The following is a 19,308-nucleotide window of genomic DNA, read 5'->3' as shown; positions in this document are numbered from 1 at the left end:
TGCGCATACATGGCTTAACCACAGACTGGGGGCTGTTTCCACAGTGAACTTTTCGCTTTGCAGCGGAGTGTTCGCTGACATGGGGTGTGACTGCAGAGGGAAAAATCCATTCTGCAAACAGTATCTCAATATGTGGCTAAGCAGTACTCCCGTAATGTCCTGTTTTGCAGTAACGCTAGTCCTGTAGGTTTAGCACGAGAAGTTCTGTAAATTTTGCAAGGTAGGAGGTGACGTATTGGTTGAAGTAAGTCTCTAAGGAGGAAGTGTGAGTCACGTTTGGGTAGTTCAGGCGGTAGGGCACTTGCCCATGGGAGGCAAGGTCGTGGATACGAGGCCCCGACTGGCATGCAGTTTTAATCTGTCAGGAAGTTTCATATTGAGGCAAATAAGTGTCCAATCGTGGCATACAGCGACAGAAAATGTGAGAAAGTAAACTTAGGTTACAGAGTAAGGAGCCTGGTTTTGGGCACTTTCATTTTTCCAGTTATTTCTTGTTTCTACTGGATCGAGTGCGAGATTACTGTAATCGGTTTCGATTGACCTATACAAATACCGTAGCTTCCGCATTCCTTTGTTAGTGTGGCAAAGTTAGGTCTTTGGTAGTCAGTTGTGCTTTTGACCAACGGGAGCCGTTCGCAGGTTGGTGACATGAGGTCTTACTCATTTCAAAGAGGATAGTATAATACGGAAGACATTCACCCGTATCCAGCAACGAGTCGCCCTGAAGAGGACCACAGTAGTTGTTTGAGTAGTTTACAATAACGCGGCCTAATGCCCAAAACTGTTTTCCCCAAAATGACACCAGCCGTAGAAGCCTACGAACTTCTATGTCAGAGACGTTTTTAGAATGTTTCGGTGATCGACTATACCATCCAAGCGCTGCGTTCAACACTTGGTGCCGAAGCTGGGAATATTGTTAGACCTGCATGGTGGAAGATGCCTGCAGTTAATGGGAATAAGCTAACAGACAAGATTTCTAGCGTCGTCCACATGGTCTTTTCTCCTTTTACCACAGGAATATGAACTACTGTTCTGTCACGCCCACTGTGGCAGCAACAATCACAAACATGTAGCGGTGTGTCGAACTGAGTATACAGGTGGAAGGTTGCCACATCCACCACATCTTTTAATGCAGCTTCAGTTCTCAACCATAAAGGTATGTCATGTACAAATTTGGTTTCATATCCTCTTTTATGAATATTTTTATAACACTTTTCCTGGGCCTCTTACGGGTGGGACATCGGTTAACCTCACAATGACAGAAGAGCCTGTAATGTGCAATCACTAAAACTAAAATGGTGGGAGCAGATAAATATAGGGCTTTTCGATTGCATTCTGTGAAACAATAGTTGGGCCTAGAGGTCCGCTGCTAAAGCGGTGCCTGGATGTCAAGACGTCGCGGGATCGAAAACTTGTCGAACTACTGAAATTTTCAGTTCGGCTTTGAGCTAGTTTTCAGCTCTCAACGATCTGAGTAGTCGCCATAAATGACATGTAGTTCGGATTTCACATTAAACTGTAGGTCTTGTTTCCCCAATTAGTTGAATGTGATTCATTAGGGGCACGTAAGTCGCCGAAGTGGCGTCCAGTCGAAATACCTGCACTCGGACACCGAGCACCATGACACTGTTATCAGTGAACCAATATACGATACGCTATGCATATCGGCCAACAATATACGATATGCATAAGCGTATCGGCCATTCCCCACCCCCATGAACAATAGACCTTGCCGTTGGTGGGGATGCTTGCGTGCCCTTTCAGTAGTCGCAGGGGCAACAGTCTGGATGATTGACTGATCTGGCCTTGTAACAATAACCAAAACGGTCTCGCTGTGCTGGTACTGCGAACGTCTGAAAGCAAGGGGAAACTACAGCCGTAATTTTTCCCGAGGGCATGCAGCTTTACTGTATGGTTATATGATGATGGCATCGACTTGAGTAAAATATTCCGGAGGTAAAATAGTCCCGCATTCGGATCTCCGGGCGGGGACTAATCAAGAGGACGTCGTTATCAGGAGAAAGAAAACTGGCGTTCTACGCATTGGAGCGTGGAATGTCAGATTCCTTAATCGGGCAGGTAGGTTACAAAATTTAAAAAGGGAATTGGATAGGTTAATGTTAGATATAGTAGGAATTAGTTCGGTGGCAGGAGTAAGACGACTTCTGGTCAGCTGAATATAGGGTTATAGATATAAAATCAAATAGGGGTAATGCCGGAGTGGGATTAATAATGAATAAAAAATAGGAGCGCGGATAAACTACTACGAACAGCAAAGCGAACGCATGAGACAAAGCCCACGCCTACCACAGTAGTACACGTTTACATGCCAACTAGCTCCGAAGACGATGAAGAGATTAAAGAAATGTATGATACGATAAAAGAAATTATTTCGATAGTTAAGGGAGATTAAAATTTAATATCCATGGGAGACAGGAATTCAATAGTAGGAAAAGTAAGGGAAGGACGTGCAGTAGGTGAATATGGACTGGGGTAAGGAATGAAAGAGGAAGCCGCCTGGTGGAATTTTGCACAGAGTATAACTTAATCATAGCTAACACTTGATTTAAGAATCATGAAAGAAGTTTGTGTACGTAAAAGAGGCCTGGGGGCACTCGAATGTTTCAGATAGATTATATAACGGTAAGACAGAGATTTAGGAACCAGGTTTAGATTGTAAGACATTTCCAGGGACAGATCTGGCATCTGACTATAATTTACTGGTTATGAGCTGTAGATTAAAACTGCAGAAACTGCAGAAAGAGACCTGAATAAACTGACAGAACCAGAGGGTATAGAGAGTTTCAGGGAGAGCATTAAGGAACAATTGACGAGAACATGGGAAAGAAATACAGTAGAAGAAGAATGTAGGTAAAAAGACGAGGGCTAGTAGAAATCCTTGGGTAACAGATAAAATATTGAATTTAATTGATGAAAGGAGAAAATATAAAAATGCAGTAAATGAAGCGGACAAAAAGGAATACGAACGTCTCAAAAATGAGATCGACAGGAAGTGAAAAATAGCTAATCAGGGATGGCTAGATGACAAATGTAGAGGATGTAGAGGCATATATACTAGTAGTAAGATAGATACGGCCTATAGGAAAATCGAAGAGACCTTTGGAGAAAAGAGAACCACCTGTATGAATATTAAGAGATCAGATGGAAAACCAGTCCCAAGCAACGAAAGGAAAGCAGAAGGGTAGAAGGAGTATAGAGATGGTCTGTAGAAGGGAGATATACTTGAAGGCAATATTATGGAACTGGAAGAGGACTAGATGAAGATGAAATGGGAGATATGATACTGCGTGAAGGATTTTACAGAGCACTGAAAGACCTGTCGAAACAAGCCCCCGGGGGTAGACAACATTACATTGTAACTATTAATACCCTTGGGAGAGCCAGCCATGACAAAACGCTACCATCTAGTGAGCAAGATGTAGGAGACAGGCGAAATACCCTCAGACTTTCTAGGAAAATACAATAATTCCAATCTCAAAGAAAGCAGATGTTGACAGATGTGAAAATTACCAAACTATCAGTTTAATAAGTCACGGCTGCATAATACTAACACGAATTCTTTACAGACGAATGGAGAAACTGGTAGAAGCCAACCTCGGGGAAATGTTGACAGTGTTGACTGGAATACTCTCTTTCAAATTCTGAAGGTGGCAGAGAGAAAGTACAGGTATCTAAAGGCTATTTACAATTTGCACAGAAACCATTGGCAGTTATTAGCGTCGACGGGCTTGAAAGGGAAGCAGTGATACAGAAGGGAATGAGACACGGTTGTAGCCTGTCACCGATTTCGTTTAATCTGTATACAGGGTGTATCATAATTAATGGCGTAAACGCATACAGTTGAAAGTACACGATACTAGAAGCAAAAAAGTTGCAGTTAACATAGGGCGGAAATGCCTACCTTAAGTGCTACGAGCAATTTTTCATCTGCGATAGTGTGAAAAAAATCTCTTCTTGTGCAAGCTCTTTGCTTTCCATATTTTAGGAAGTGGCAGTACGGACTGCGTCTAAAGTCTGTATGTTCGTTTGATCTTTTTTGTGGGTATTCTCTCGTGTACATATAAATTTCTAATTCACACGAGAGAACACCCACAAAAAATATTAAACGAACATACAGAATTTAGACACAAGTAGTACCTTAAAAAATTTATTGAACTTTTAGATCACGAAAATGGATAAATCGGAAGTTACATATGGGACAACGAAAGATAACCATAACAAATTTTAATTAATGAAATAATTTCGCTGTTCATGTGCACATATAGCGTCATAAGAGTGGAACTGTTAAACTGCTGTCACGTCGTAATTAACATTTACGATCTTATTAAAGCAGTGATAGTTACAAAACAGTCCACGAACGACACAATATGGACGTCACATCAGTCTAGACGTGACTACTAGACAGCTACTTGAATATGAATGACATTGGCATCCGTACCTGTTCTCACCAAAATTGTAACTGCACGTACATGAAGATGGCGATTAAGCGGAAACAGTCTGTCGTAAATAAAAGCACTCCGTCTTCAGGCCACGAGTAGCCTACCGGGACCATCCGACCGCCGTATCATCCTCAGTGGAGGATGCGGATAGGAGGGGCATGGGTCAGCACACCGCTCTCCCGGTCGCTATAATGGTATTCTTGACCGAAGCCGCTACTATTCGGTCGAGTAACTCCTCAATTGGCATCACGAGGCTGAGTGCACCCCCAAAAATGGCAATAGCGCATGGCGGCCTGGATTGTCATCCATCCAACTGCCGACCACGCCCGACAGCGCTTAACTTCGGTGATCTCATGAGAACCGGTGTATCCACTGCCGTTGCCGTCGTAAATAAAGATTACCTATTATAAGTAGCTATTTGTTGTATCTACACTGACAATCATGTCGTTATGTGACATATATTATGCTGCTGGCCCTAAAGAAGAAAAATTATTCCAAGCAGGGGTACAAATAGCGAATGTCACATCCACTGCTCGTAATGTACGAAACTAAACGGCTCTTCTAACATTAATGTCTGTGTTAACTCTCTATTGGTAACCATAAGCGCTAGCAGTAGCTCCCTCTAATTACACGATACTGCAGCCAAAGCACTGTGTCTTTCACAACGAATTCCTTAGAATGATTCCACTGTTTCTGTGTAGAGTCATTCGGTTGAACGCGTCCTTGTTTTTCGGAAAGTGCCCTGCACCCTTCCTTAACATTAGTGCTGCCTTCAAGCTAAAAATGGATACGAAGAATCGTTCACGATGTTTCAGTTTCTGGAGTGTGGAAAATGCACTTGAGCCTTCTGCTGTGAACTTTACTGTCTAATTACGGAACATTCTTGCTGACTGAGACACGCGGCAGAGGGCTGTTCTGGGAGTGTTAATTAGTGCCGTCTGAAAGGAAGGCCCTGTCATTAGCCAAATTAAGGGGTACGCTCTAACCCGAAAGCCACTTTTCCCGTGTTGGAGTTTCCACAGATATCCTTCTGGGCGCGCCTCTAAGAGGATTGCCTCGCAATTTTCCCTACAAAATATTAGGCGGCAATTTGCGAAGTTTTTTCGGTAAGTGGATAACCGTCACAAGACGAATGAGGACAGACCAAACTGCCAGAGATACAATACATTCCGTTGTATTCAACGCTGGAGGCTAATCTCCTGCAGAAAGCTGTGGAGGCACTGCGGTATTTGGCGCTACTGTTATTGGGTTAACAAAATTGATTAGCTACGAGCTTGTTATACATTTATAGATGAATTTGGTTCCTCTAAAACTGTAACGAGAAGCCTAACATTCCGAAGAGTAATCCGTGCGTCGGGGATCAACGACTTAATGAATGGCATCAGCTCCATATACCACTTTGAAATTTGACCAGAAAAGTCAGTTTATTTTTGAGCTGGCGATTCCTTTAAGTAGAACAGAACACAGAAGAACAGAAAGGAAAACTGAAGACTAGTACTTAAGTTTTCCCCACTGAAAGAAAAAGGTATCAGAGAATCAGTTCTGTGTTTGCGCTTGGTAACGGAGGACAGGTGAAAAGTCAGCGTATGTTTACCTGGAGATTCGTTCGACAGTGTAAGATGGAATAAGATGTTCACCATGACCAGACTTCATTGCGGTATATTTTTCTGTGAAGTGATTTTTACCTGCCATACACTTCTCCTGTTAAAAGCAAAATCTTCTGGATTTTAGTTTGTGAATTGTTTGTGCCTTTTAGATAATGAGCTCTACTACCTTTTGATTCCCATATTTATCTGGTTCTCCCAATTTATAGCTTCCTGCACTGTTAAAAGCGAGACACAGAGGGGCGGAAGGCAGTTTGTATGTCGTGACCATTAAGGTGCGTTTACACCTGTGCGCCTTGAGATCAGTCGCCGAGCGACTGTAGTTGCCCCACACGCAAGCAGAGGCATGTGAGTGGGTGCATACCTCTTCCTCAGTATGTGTATGCGAGTGGTTCCATTCACACCTGTGCTCTAACTTACAGTGACGCGTTACACTGTTGCAATCTTAGTGGGTATTTTTCATGCTGGACTTTTTCTTTCGTACGAGTATTTCACTGCAACTATTTGCATCTTACCTTCTCTGTTCTTTAGGTGTGACGGCTGCCTAGTAATTGTGGTAAAGACTATTTCAACAAAAGTATTTGCTTCAAAGGCAGTGTCTAGTCTCATGAGATAAAGTTTTCATTTGTCATCACCGTGACTGAAGTCCAACTAAGTCAACGACACATAACTGTGCGTCAGAGTTCCATAAAAGAATCCTAGTGTCACGAGTGCTACTCTCGAATTCTGTCAAGTCCCGATATGCTTGACCGCTTCGACGCCTAATCCATTACTTTCAAGTGACTGACACAGGCTCCGGACGAAATAAATATTTGTCAGTCCGAATCAACGGCCTATTAATGTATACTAACAGAAAGACTAAAGATATGGTAAGACAGTTACAGAATGCAGAAATTGATGTGAAACAATTAAGAATGAAACTACATGTGTTAATTCTAAAGAATCAATAAAACTCCGGTAATCCGTCTTAATGACAATCCGTGTTAACGTATACGCATGCACAGCTAGTCTCTCATCGCGTTTATACAGGGTGTAAATTTCAAGTTGACAAACCAGAATAACTCGAAAAATAAGCTTCACACGAAAAAATGTGTAGAATCCAAAGTTGATTATTTTCGAGGAGGACATCTGGTGGTGTTAAAATTAGCCCGCCTCCCCAGCCCCCTGGGGGCGGAGTGGGAGGCAGCTTTAAAATTTCAAATGGGAACCTCCATTTTTCATTGCAGAATCAGATTCTACATAAAAAACTACGTAATTTTCTTTTAAACATTTGTTTTGTTTCTTGGTAGTTGGCGGTGTAATTCAAGAAAGTCCATGTTGTCATTTTTGCGTGGAAAATGATTACGGATAAATAAAAGATACTTATTTGCCTCGTAAATTTTGATTTGTTAAACTAAAACTCTCTCCCCATAGGATGGGGTTTGAGAGAGAGTAATTAGAGTTTTACAAATGTTGACGTAAATACGGTAGTAATTTTTTTCCGCAGATTCGGATAAGTTTTGTTTGTTTCGTGGTCATGAGGCCACACAACCTTTAATTGTCAAACAAATCATCTGACTAGCTAGTTTTAGCGAATCAAAATTTACGAAGTAAATAAGTATTTTTTAGTTATCCGTAACCATTTCCCACTCAAAAATGAGAACATGGATTTTCTAGAATTACAGCGCCGACTACCAAGAATGGAAACAAATGTTTAAGACACAATGTACGTAGTTTTTTTATGTAGAATCTGATTCTGCAATAAGAAATGGGGGTTCCCATTTGAAAGTTTTAGTTACCTCCCACCCAATCCCCGTGGGGATGGGGTGGCGGGCTAATTTTAGCACCAGCGGATGTCCCCCTCGAAAATAATCATCTTTGGATTTACACTTTTTTTCTTCCGAAGCTTATTTTTCGAGTTATTCTGGTTTGTTAACTTAAAATTTACACCCTGTATAAAGCGCTGCTAGAACATTTAACGTTTATGGTACAGAACTGAAATGTAGTCCAGAACGCTATACATGTTCCTAGAAATAATCATAAATTGTTTGACTGTGAGAGAAAGGTATCTGCTTCAGACGCAAAGAAACGTAACGCATTGCTCTGGCACAGTACGCGCTAGTACCATGGAAGTTGTCTGTTCCATTTAGCATCGGGCAAACCGCGGTAGCTAAACTCCCTGACATTACTGAGGGAATGCCGATTATAGCTGCAGCAGAGGAAAGTTTGCCGCGTTACTGCGTGGTTTGCCTCCAAGCTGTAATGCATGCTCGCCGGCGCCGGCGAAATACGATTATCGTGGGCCGCATGTTGACTCTGCCTGGGCAAACTTGGGCCGTCTGCGCGGAACCGAAAGCACTTTCAGCGTAATTGCACAAGCCTTGCGCGTCATTTCTCCTGATGAGCAAGCAAAGAGTCCGGGCAGTGGTCAAACGACAAAATCGAAAAAAAATTACCGTCGTGATGGCGCCGCAGAATCGTAAAGAGCCTGAAATAGATGAGAGAGTAATTCGGGATCTAGGGTTAGTCACATCCATTTACTGCCCTTACTTTTTTTCCAAGCCATCTAAGAAAGCCTCCGCCATTTCTTTCTACACAGCTGCCCCAATACAACTTAATCGTCTCAATTTCACTTGTGCGTTGCTGGGTGCGATTAGGGGCTGGTGTCTCATTATTGCACCACAATCAACACCCAGGAACCTGAACACACTTCATTCTCTCTCTTACGCCAATGACTTCTTGATATCTTCTCGATCATAATTCTGTCCATCTCTACAAATGCTCAAATGTCGCATAAGCTGCATATCAATATATGTAGCGATAGTGCGTCGTTAGCTTTGTATTTGTTTCTTTGGCGTGCGACAGGTGGCAGTGGAAAGAGAGAATTCTGAGTATCCCCGTTGTACAATAATAGAAGCCTGGCTTTCTCATCAGAGAGCGGAGCGTGACCTGAAGTACAAATGTTAAATCGAGTGGTGTGTCGACATGTGCGTCGCGTAATTGTGGAAACGATAACTTCAGTACCCAGTTGTAGACTATTCGTGCGAGAAAATTTATCCAGTTTATAACGGTGTTGGCAAAGCAACCTGTATGTATGGTATGAAGAAGCAGTCTCGGTTACAGGGTTAAAATTCTTTTATTGTTCCCACATACGCGTTTGATATTTATTTAGGTATCTTCGGACTGGCTGATATTTGGTAGCGACTGGTACACGGGATACCGCGCATAAAACATCCCAGCAGGCAAATGCCCCTCGTCAAAGCTTTAAAAACACTGCGCTGAGCCCTTACCACGGCATGTGGCGCAATCCAATGCAAACCAAATGGGATCGGGCCTACACTAAGACTTTACATCATAAACATGCCGGATGTATAGAGCATGGCACTGGATATGAAAACATACAAAGCCTCTAACACTAGTGCACCAAACTCTCGGCAGATGGCGGCTGCATGCCGTGTGGGGACCTCGCATATTTTCATATCCAGTGATAAGTGTGCAACCAGACTATGCGCTACGCCTCCGGCATGTTATTGATGTAAAGACTTACTGGAGGCCTGATCCCGTTTGGTTTGCACACGACTGCGCCACACACACCGTGCTACGGATCGCAGCGCAGGTATTTCAAACCAACCAGAGGATTGCTGCAGTTCCTTACTGGACATGGACCGTATCCGGTGTATCTATTCAGGTTCGGGATGCGGACTGCACCATCGTGTGACTGCGGCGCCATACAGGCACTCCAGACCATGTGGTGTACGAATACTCCCTTTTCGATGACGTTGTATCACAACCCAATCGCGACACGCACCATCCGTCAGGCAACAGAACGCATTCCAAATTCTAAACGAACTATCAAACGAAATCTCAAGTAAAGTCCTAAACGAAACTTGTCTAACTTGAAGGGGGAAATCAGATGGCGCTATGGTTGGCTCGCTAGGTGGCGCTGCCTTAGGTCAAACGGATATCAACTGCGTTTTTTAAAATAGGAACCCTCATTTTTATTACATATTCGTGTAGTACATAAAGAAATATGAATGTTTTAGTTGGACCACTTTCTTCGCTTTGTGATAGATGGCGCTGTAATAGTCACAAACATACGGCTCACAATTTCAGACAAACAGTTGGTAACAGGTAGGTTTTTTAAATTAAAATACAGAACGCAGGTACGTTTGCACATATTATTTCGGTTGTTCGAATGTGATACATGTACAATGCGCTGACGCATGTTGTCAGGCGTTGTCGGTGGATCACGATAGCAAATATCCTTCAACTTTCCCCACAGAAAGCAATCCGGGGACGTCAGGTCCGGTGAACGTGCGGGCCATGGTATGGTGCTTCGACGACCAATCCACCTGTTATGAAATATGCTATTCAATACCGCTTCAACCGCACGCGTGCTATGTGCTGGACATGCATCATGTTGGAAGTACATCGCCATTCTGTCATGCAGCGAAACATCTTGTAGTAACATCGGTAGAACATTACGTACTAAATCAGCATACATTGCACCATTTAGACTGCCATCAATAAAATGTGGGCCAATCATCCTTCCTCCCATAAGGCCGCACCCGGCAAGGTCGCTGATATTCCACTTGTCGCAGCCATCGTGAATTTTCCGTCGCCCAATAGTGCATATCATGCCGGTTTACATTACCGCTGTTGGTGAATAACGCTTCGTCGCTAAATAGAACGCGTGCAAAAAATCTGCTATCGTTTCGTAATTTCTCTTGTGCCTAGTGGCATAACTGTACACGACGTTCAAAGTCGTCGCCATGCAATTCCTGGTGCATAGAAATATGGTACGGGTGCAATCGATGTTGATGTAGCATTCTCAACACCGACTTTTTTTAGATTCCCGATTCTCGCGCAATTTTTCTGCTACTGATGTGCGGATCAGCCACAACAGCAGCTAAAACACCTATTTGGGCATCATCATTTGTAGCAGGTCGTGGTTGACGTTTTACATGTGGCTGTATACTTCCTCTTTCCTAAAATAACGTAACTATCCGGCGAATGGTCCGGACACTTGGATGATGTCGTCCAGGATACCGAGCAGCATACATAGCACACGCCCGTTGGGAATTTTGATCACAATAGCCATACATCAACACGATATCGACCTATTCCGCAATTGGTAAACTGTCCATTTTAACACGGATAATGTATCACGAAGCAAATACCGTCCGCACTGACGGAATGCTACGTGATACCACGTACTTACACGTTTCTGACTATTACAGCTCCATCTATTACAAAGCGAAAAATGTGGTCAACTAAAACATTCATATTTCTTTACGTATTACACGAATATGTAATAAAAATGGGGGTTCCTATTTTAAAAAAAACGCAGTTGATATCCGTTTGACCTATGGCAGCGCCATCTAGGGGCCAACCATAGTGCCATCTGGTTTCCTCCTTCAAGCTAGACGAGTTTCGTTCTTTGTAGTTTTTTCGTTTGATACTTATTTCGTGAGATATTCGGCCCGGTCACTACCAGTGGACCACACTGTAGAGCTGCAGCGAATTCAAGATCTTGGGCTAGCCCGGTGCCAGGGTCATGTCCACTGGGATTCGCTCGGTGGGCACGGCAGATAATGTAGATCTGTACATAATGCTGACAAGCCTGGGACGCTGCAGGTAGTGTAGTGTATTGCACAACGTAGTAAACAATTAGAAATAGACATCAATGAATCACCGTTGTAGGTATGTTAGCAAGTCAAAGTAACACATATAATCAATAACAAGAGCATAATCTAGAGAAGTGGAATAATAACAGAATCACACAACCTGCAGTAAATAATATAGCTGCAGCAATTGTAATGTAAATATAGAATTATGACCCACTAATGAGTAATGTAGTTGGTAGATTATCTATCAATTGTTATTTTGAATAACACTTTCACCCTATGTCCTAAGTTATTTGTTGGATGTTGTGGGGGTATAACATCTTCCATGATTTTACAAGTAATAATTCTGACGGATGTAGTGGACTGGTGGAAAAATCACCTATTGTAGTGGCATATAAATGTACAAGCGTGACAAGGTTCGCGTTAGTGGAAAGTTATGCTTGAGAATTAAGTTTATCCCTAGTTGGAATCATATATTCTTTAGATTACAAAATGCCGGCCGCGGTGGTCTCGCGGTTCTAGGCGCGCAGTCCGGAACCGCGCGACTGCTACGGTCGCAGGTTCGAATCCTGCCTCGGGCATGGATGTGTGTGATGTCCTTAGGTTAGTTATGTTTAAGTAGTTCTAAGTTCTAGGGGACTGATGACCACAGCTGTTAAGTCCCATAGTGCTCAGAGCCATTTGAACCATTAGATTACAAAAAATGGTTCAAATGGCTCTGAGCACTATGGGACTTAACGTCTCAGGTCATCAGTCCCGTAGAATTTAGAATTACTTAAACGTAACTAACCTAAGGAAATCACACACATCCATGCCCGAGGAAGGATTCGAACCTGCGACCGTAGCGATCGCGCGGTTCCGGACTGAAGCGCCTAGAACCGCTAAGCCACAACGGCCGGCCTTTAGATTACATTTTGATGCTGTTATTATATTCTCTTTCGCCCGCATCTCGTGGTCGTGCGGTAGCGTTCTCGCTTCCCACGCCCGGGTTCCCGGGTTCGATTCCCGGCGGGGTCAGGGATTTTCTCTGCCTCGTGATGACTGGGTGTTGTGTTACGTCCTTAGGTTAGTTAGGTTTAAGTAGTTCTAAGTTCTAGGGGACTTATGACCACAGCAGTTGAGTCCCATAGTGCTCAGAGCCATTTGAACCATTATGTTCTCTTTCTATCTGACATATTTGTTTTGAGCCTCACGCGGTGCCCATTTTTGTCGAGCAGCGCTTGGCGTCACCTACAGCTGCAGGAAAGAGATGTCTGTGCCGTACCCTGCTCCAGAGAATGGCGATGACGCGAACGTCTGACAGACAAGAAGGTCAACGACATTAAGGCTTCTTGAATGTTAATATTAAGAGCTTGTCTGTAGAACACATTGAGAGTGATTCCTTGTATAAAGAGTGAAGCTTAAATAGGCTTTTATCTACAAGTTGTTGGGCTTCTCGTCAGTAGAGTTACTGATAATTACTGTAAAGAGTAACAAAGGAGAATCTATTGGGAGTCCGTCAACTTTTGTCACGGCAGAAGAACTTGACTGAAGTGGACTCTCGCTATGTATTCCAGTCTCTGCCTCAGCCTCTGTTGCTCCCTCTAGTACCATGGATGTTATCCCCTGTTTTACTAACCCATGATGTATCACGCTGCCTTCTTCATGACAGTGCTTTCTGTAAGTCCTTGTATCCGCCGATTCTACCGAGATCCTCCTCATTCCCTATCTTATAAGTCAACCTAATTTTCAACATGTTTCCATAGCACCGCATCTGAAACTCTTTGATTTCCTTCTTTTTCGGTTTTCTCCCTGTCCATGATTTATTACCATACAGCATGCATTGTCAGCAAGTTCTTCCTCACATTATGGCCGATGTATGATACTTGCACACACCTGCCGCCCAAGTACGATCTCTCTACGTGTGCTAATATGCTTCTTATGTCCTGTTTCCTCCATCCGTGATGTGTTATTATGCTTCCAAGGTGGGAGAATTGCCATTACTTAAGTTTAAATAATAAAATAGGGGAACTCAGAACTCACATGGAAATGGACAGATTCGGCTGTCCATTTTTTCTTGGCGTTGTTCGAGAACGGAGTAACAGAGAATTTGTGTGAAGGTGTTCAATGAACCCTCTGCCAGACCATTACGTGTGATCTGCAAAGTAGCCACGTAGATGTAGATGTAAATTTGTGGGTGTTGTATCTCTAAGGCTCGGATGGTAACTCAATTTGGAATTTGCTTCAACAAGGTAGGAAGCTAAGCTACACTAGTACGTTGACTGAACATGTTTCAGTAAGAAACAAGATACTGCATAACTCTGCTATATATATTTGTGGTTCCCCTACATAAAGGTAAATTGCAGTTAAGTGAAAATTGACCTCCAGGAATCTATTACAAAATTGTCATTAGTCAGACAGAAACATACAGGTACATTATTTTAAGATTTCAAGTCAGGTCTCTAGGAATAGTATACCTCACGACAAGCCCCAAAGAAAGTGTCTCTCCCTTCAACAGATAATATATATTGCAACGCTGCAGTGCATTTCAGTTGTGACTATTGCCAAAAGATAAAAGCTGCTTACTTTGAAGACAGGTAGCGTAAGTGTAATTTAATTTAAGATAACAGGCAGAAACAACAGAAGGAATCCCAGTATTTACTTTTATTACCATGTAGCAGTTTATTGTTGAAGTTATCACACTAATTAATCTACAGGAAAAGCTCAGCAGATATATGAAGCGGCACGTAACATAAATATGTTTTTTTTTAAAAGGTCGAACTGTCTAGTACGATTTTTAGATAGAACTCCACGAAACGTCCGCTAAGGATATTAAATTCGCAACTATCATTCGAAGTATGTCTAAGTACTACTCTAGCGTGGCAATACTTATCAAGTCGGCTTGAAGGAAAAGTAATTCAGAGCTGTTAATCGTAGATAATACAATAGTGTTGCGCAATGTCTTAAGCAAATGGCAATCTTTGGACGGATCCCCATGGTCGTTGCGTACATTATAAGAATTATTATTACAGATCCTGTGTAGCTGCCGACTGCATATAACTTTCCGCACGGGTTTATCTTCGGTGCTGAAGAGCTTAGAAATTCAGCCGTCTAGGCGGCCGTTGACGAAGTGTGTCAATTAACTGTTTGGCCTGCGCTGCGACAGTATATGTTACTCTCCCATCCTACACATCTGTCATTTGTACTGGTGAGTTAACACTTTGTTACGTGTGAGTGGATGAGTCAAATTTGGGATGTGTTTGTGTTTTCAGAGTAAAAGTGCCGCGTACTTCTCTGGTTTGCTTTGTCATGTTTATCATATTTTTAAAACCAGTTGTGCATCCCCTACGTTCTGTCACTGCATCCGTCAATAAGTCTTCCTCCTACCCTACTTCGTAAAACTGCGTGATGTATATTTTGCTCTAAATACCCAGTGTAACTTTTAATAATCTGAAGCAGCGAAGAAGGCAGTGACGCGGTTGAATAGACGTTTACGAGCGGCATAAGTATCCGAAACTAGACGTGGTTATGTGAACAGGAGTAGAAAGCCGATGTTTAAAACAGGCAGAGGTTTGAGATATTTTAGCTACAAAAAGGGATGTAAAAGCAGGAATATATCTTATAAACCAAAGTTGTTAAATCATCCGTGTACATCGCGAATACTGAATTTCAAAACACGTAGAATATATTTTAGTAAGAAACTGTGTCCGTGTGCAGTGGGTGTATACGCTGACTTCAAAACTCTCAATGCATGTGTTGCTTCCGACTGATCATACCATGAAATAAGTCAATTTAGGAATCATTTAAGAAGCAACGGACGCAATCAGCTCCCTTTAATAAAGCTTATTCGATTATGACGTTAAACGAATTAGGTCCACGAATTTAAGTATGGAAAGCAGATTTAGACGTTCACACCGTTGTATTCATAAATGAAAATTCAGAAGTGAAAATTTCCCAGTAACTCGTGTGTAACATAGGCAAAATGAGTTTCTGGATATGATAAAGCCAACCATCAACCTTTAAAGTGTGACGCAGTGTTCAGACAGCATCTAGTCTGCTTTTTATGTAGATATTCGTTGGGGGGGGGGGGGTATTGTTTATAATAGTTCATTGTTTGATGTGATAGTTCGTGTATTTACGAGAACGATGTCTAGTAGAGACGGCGATCCACTGAGGGAGCAATGATTTGGATTGTGTTGCGTGTCAGAATTTGTCTGCGGTAAGAGATTGTCATGAGATGCATGTATAATCCGTTAATCATAAGAACAAACCTGATGTAAACAAATACAAAGGCATTGATTCGTCAGAAGCCGAAGCACACGTCCTTGGAAGTAGGTCCTACTTATGTATTAGATATCTTAAAATGTACGTTAAATGAAACTTTGATACTCAAATGTACTAAGTTATCAACGTTTTTCTTAATCTTTAGCTACATAGCTCTTATTTTAAAAAATCGTGTAGTCACAGCGGCTGCAGCGTTGAGCTAGGAGTGTCTCCCTGTTAATGCACAGAATAAAAATGGCTGAAGCTGCTTTCTGTTCCGTAGTGAAACAGGCGCGTGGAACACTGTTAAAAAGTGCCGAGAAATAGGCTGTTCTTAATGTTTTGCATAAATTTACGGAGATAATCTGCTTTTACGTTTTACCAAAGTTACACTGCAGTTGACCAATTTGCTCGTATTAAACGTGTAACGCAGTTGGTAGCATCATAGGATATGACCAAATGCCGTTATTCGTTCGTTGGTTCAAATCACCTTAGTATCATTTTTTCCTGGTCAATCTGAAACAATGAGATCTAGGTATTATAAAACTCATTTTTTTGTGACTAATGCACGTCTTCTTGCTTCCAATTACATACCGGACGTGGAATTCGTTTCCATTTCAAATAAAACTTCTTAGTTATCGATGTTTTATGAAAGACTGTTCATAAAAGTTGTTTAAATTAAAGCATAATTTAATTTTCAAGGCAAAAATGAAAACCCAATGGACTTTATTTGGACTATGCCCATCGTTTTATACCACAGAGGTAGATAAGTATCGCAGAAACATGGAAAACATTTTCACAGCATCGGGCAGCATCATAAAATTGCTGCATTTATACATTTTCTACTGTACCATTAAAATATGAACCCAACAAAACTGATCTGGAGCCAAGCGGTGGGATTTGGCCCCAGAAGTAAGACTGTTAAGCCGCCAGACGTACTGGAACTAACGCACGCAGCCTTTTCACACGTCACTGCCGAACGCTGGCGGGATAGAGAACTACTCGTCATAAAAGAGAATGCTGCGCCTTGCTTCGTGGATTCTGTTGTTGGTGGCTCGTTATCGACGTAGCAGTTCACACTTCCAAAACTGAAATGTATTTTTCGGATTCGGATAAGGAAGGGGCTAAGATATTGCCAGACGACTGACAAGGGGAGGCCGCCAATTGTGAAATTCAGATTCGATTCATACTGCGCATAATAAAAGCTCATGGCCAGAGGTGTAATGTGGCAAAGCACCAAGATGCACTTCTCAGCCGTTGTCGAGAAAATCGACAGTTAAAAGAAACCGTTGCGTGAAATACTCCCTACGAGTAACAATTTTCTACAGCGTCGTGGCGCAGCGGTAAGCGATCGGGTTCGTAATCCGAAAGTCGCCGGATCGAATCTCGCGCCATGCAATTTTTTTATTAGTTTTTGTAATTCATATATATATATATATATATATATATATATATATATATATATATATAAAAACTATTAATGAATTGCTTATGCATCTTGGTGAAGGCGGATCGCTCTCCAATTGTACCGCCTCCATTTTTCAGCTTGTTTAACAGGGTGTACCAAAGCTCTCACGTCCGCACTGATTATTTATATATATATATATATATATATATATATATATATATATATATATATATATATATATATATATATAAATTCCCGGCAATCAGTTGCAACAATTATGCATATAATCAGTTGTTGAAAGTCGTTTGTCGTGGAAAAATAGGCGAGATCGAACATCATTATGTTTTCCGCAAATAAAGTTGTATTTCACAAATGTTATTGTCTTCATAATGTTAACCACGTATAGTTAACGGAAGACGTAGAAACGATATTCCTAAACGAATACGTATAGCGTAAGTCAAACATTCGAATTAGAATAGAGACCCCACGAACACAAATTTGCTGTGGCAAGTATGAAATATAAATCCGTTACTCGCTCGTTACACTTGGACAGATGTTGAATGGGCCGAAACGAGCCGCAGCATGACAGCGTAGTTGCCTGCTAACTTCAAAAGAAGGTAGATGCGGTCCCTAACGCAACTTATAACATCGTCGAAAATCAGTGCGGACGTGAGAGCTTTGCTAAACCATGTTAAACAAACGCAAAAATGGAGGCGGTACAATTGGAGAGCGATCCGCCTTCACCAACATGCATAAGCAATTCCTTAATGTTTGAATTACAAAAAACTAATAATAAAAAAAAAATTCATAGCGCGAGATTCGATCCAGCGACCTTCGGATTACGAACCCGAGCGCTTACCGCTGCGCCACGACACTGTAGAAAATTATTAATCGTAGAGAGTATTTCACCGAAACGGTTTCTTTTAACTGTCGATTTTCTCGACAACGGCTGAGAAGTGCATCTAGGTGCTTTGCCACATTACACCTCTGGCCATGAGCTTTTATTATGCGCAGTATGAATCAAATCTGAATTTCACAATTGGCGGCCTCCCCTTGTGAGTGTAATACCTTCAGTGGCTTCAATATTTAACTATACGGTGAAATCCTTCAATACTCTTCGTTACACACAGCTTATGCACAAAAACTACCCAATGGTTACGTCAGGAATTTTCATCATTCTTGTTTTTAATTGCAATAGTCCGTTAGCTAAAAACGGTAACGTGTTGCAGGTTTTCGTTTAGTCGTCTAAGGAGCGTGTTGTCGGAGATTTGCAGTGCATTATTTTATTCTGCTTAAAAATTAAATGACGTTCGAAGCTGTATTGCTCCTCTGCTCGTCCTTTTATTTTTTTCTTTCTTCGTGTGAACTGCAGCTGGCCACTTCACTGCAGGCTAGCTGTACCAGCTGAACGGCCAGTGCTGTCAAAGTTAAATGCGCTGGTAAAGCTGTTGTCCCGTATTATCGGTAAGTCGATGGGCGTGTAAGGCACAGCAAAAAACGTACCCTTCTTATCGTACTTTTGAAGACAGCTTGGTTGGAGCTCCGCTTGAAACGGAAATCCAGTGAGGTTCCAGCAAACGCGGAAGAACACAGTGCAATGTTTACATCAGGTTTATTCTTATGATGAACGGATTATAGATACATTGCGCTTTTTTATAGTTACTTTTATTTTCCTAATTAAAATTTAGTACTATGGATTGATGTTTGAAGGCATTAATAGGAATATTCGTGGCACTAGGAACTTCCGTCTACGTGCATATCCCGAGATGGTTGGATAAGACGCACTTTTAAGTGTACTGTTGTTCCTCGTACGTAAATCATCTTCCGTTTAATAGACAAGATGCAGTACTAGTTATCTTTGCAGATGGCACTAGTAATCAGTCCAAGAACATTCTCAGTAACAGAATAAATGGTAATGTTCAAAAAATTATCCAATTTCAGAAAGTCAACATATTCAGTTCTGTACTTGTAGACGTACTGCACGAATA

Source organism: Schistocerca americana, chromosome 6, assembly GCF_021461395.2.
Source record: "Schistocerca americana isolate TAMUIC-IGC-003095 chromosome 6, iqSchAmer2.1, whole genome shotgun sequence".
Lineage (NCBI taxonomy): Eukaryota > Metazoa > Arthropoda > Insecta > Orthoptera > Acrididae > Schistocerca > Schistocerca americana.
The sequence above is the reverse complement of the archived record's forward strand: the minus strand, read 5'-3'. Positions refer to the sequence as shown.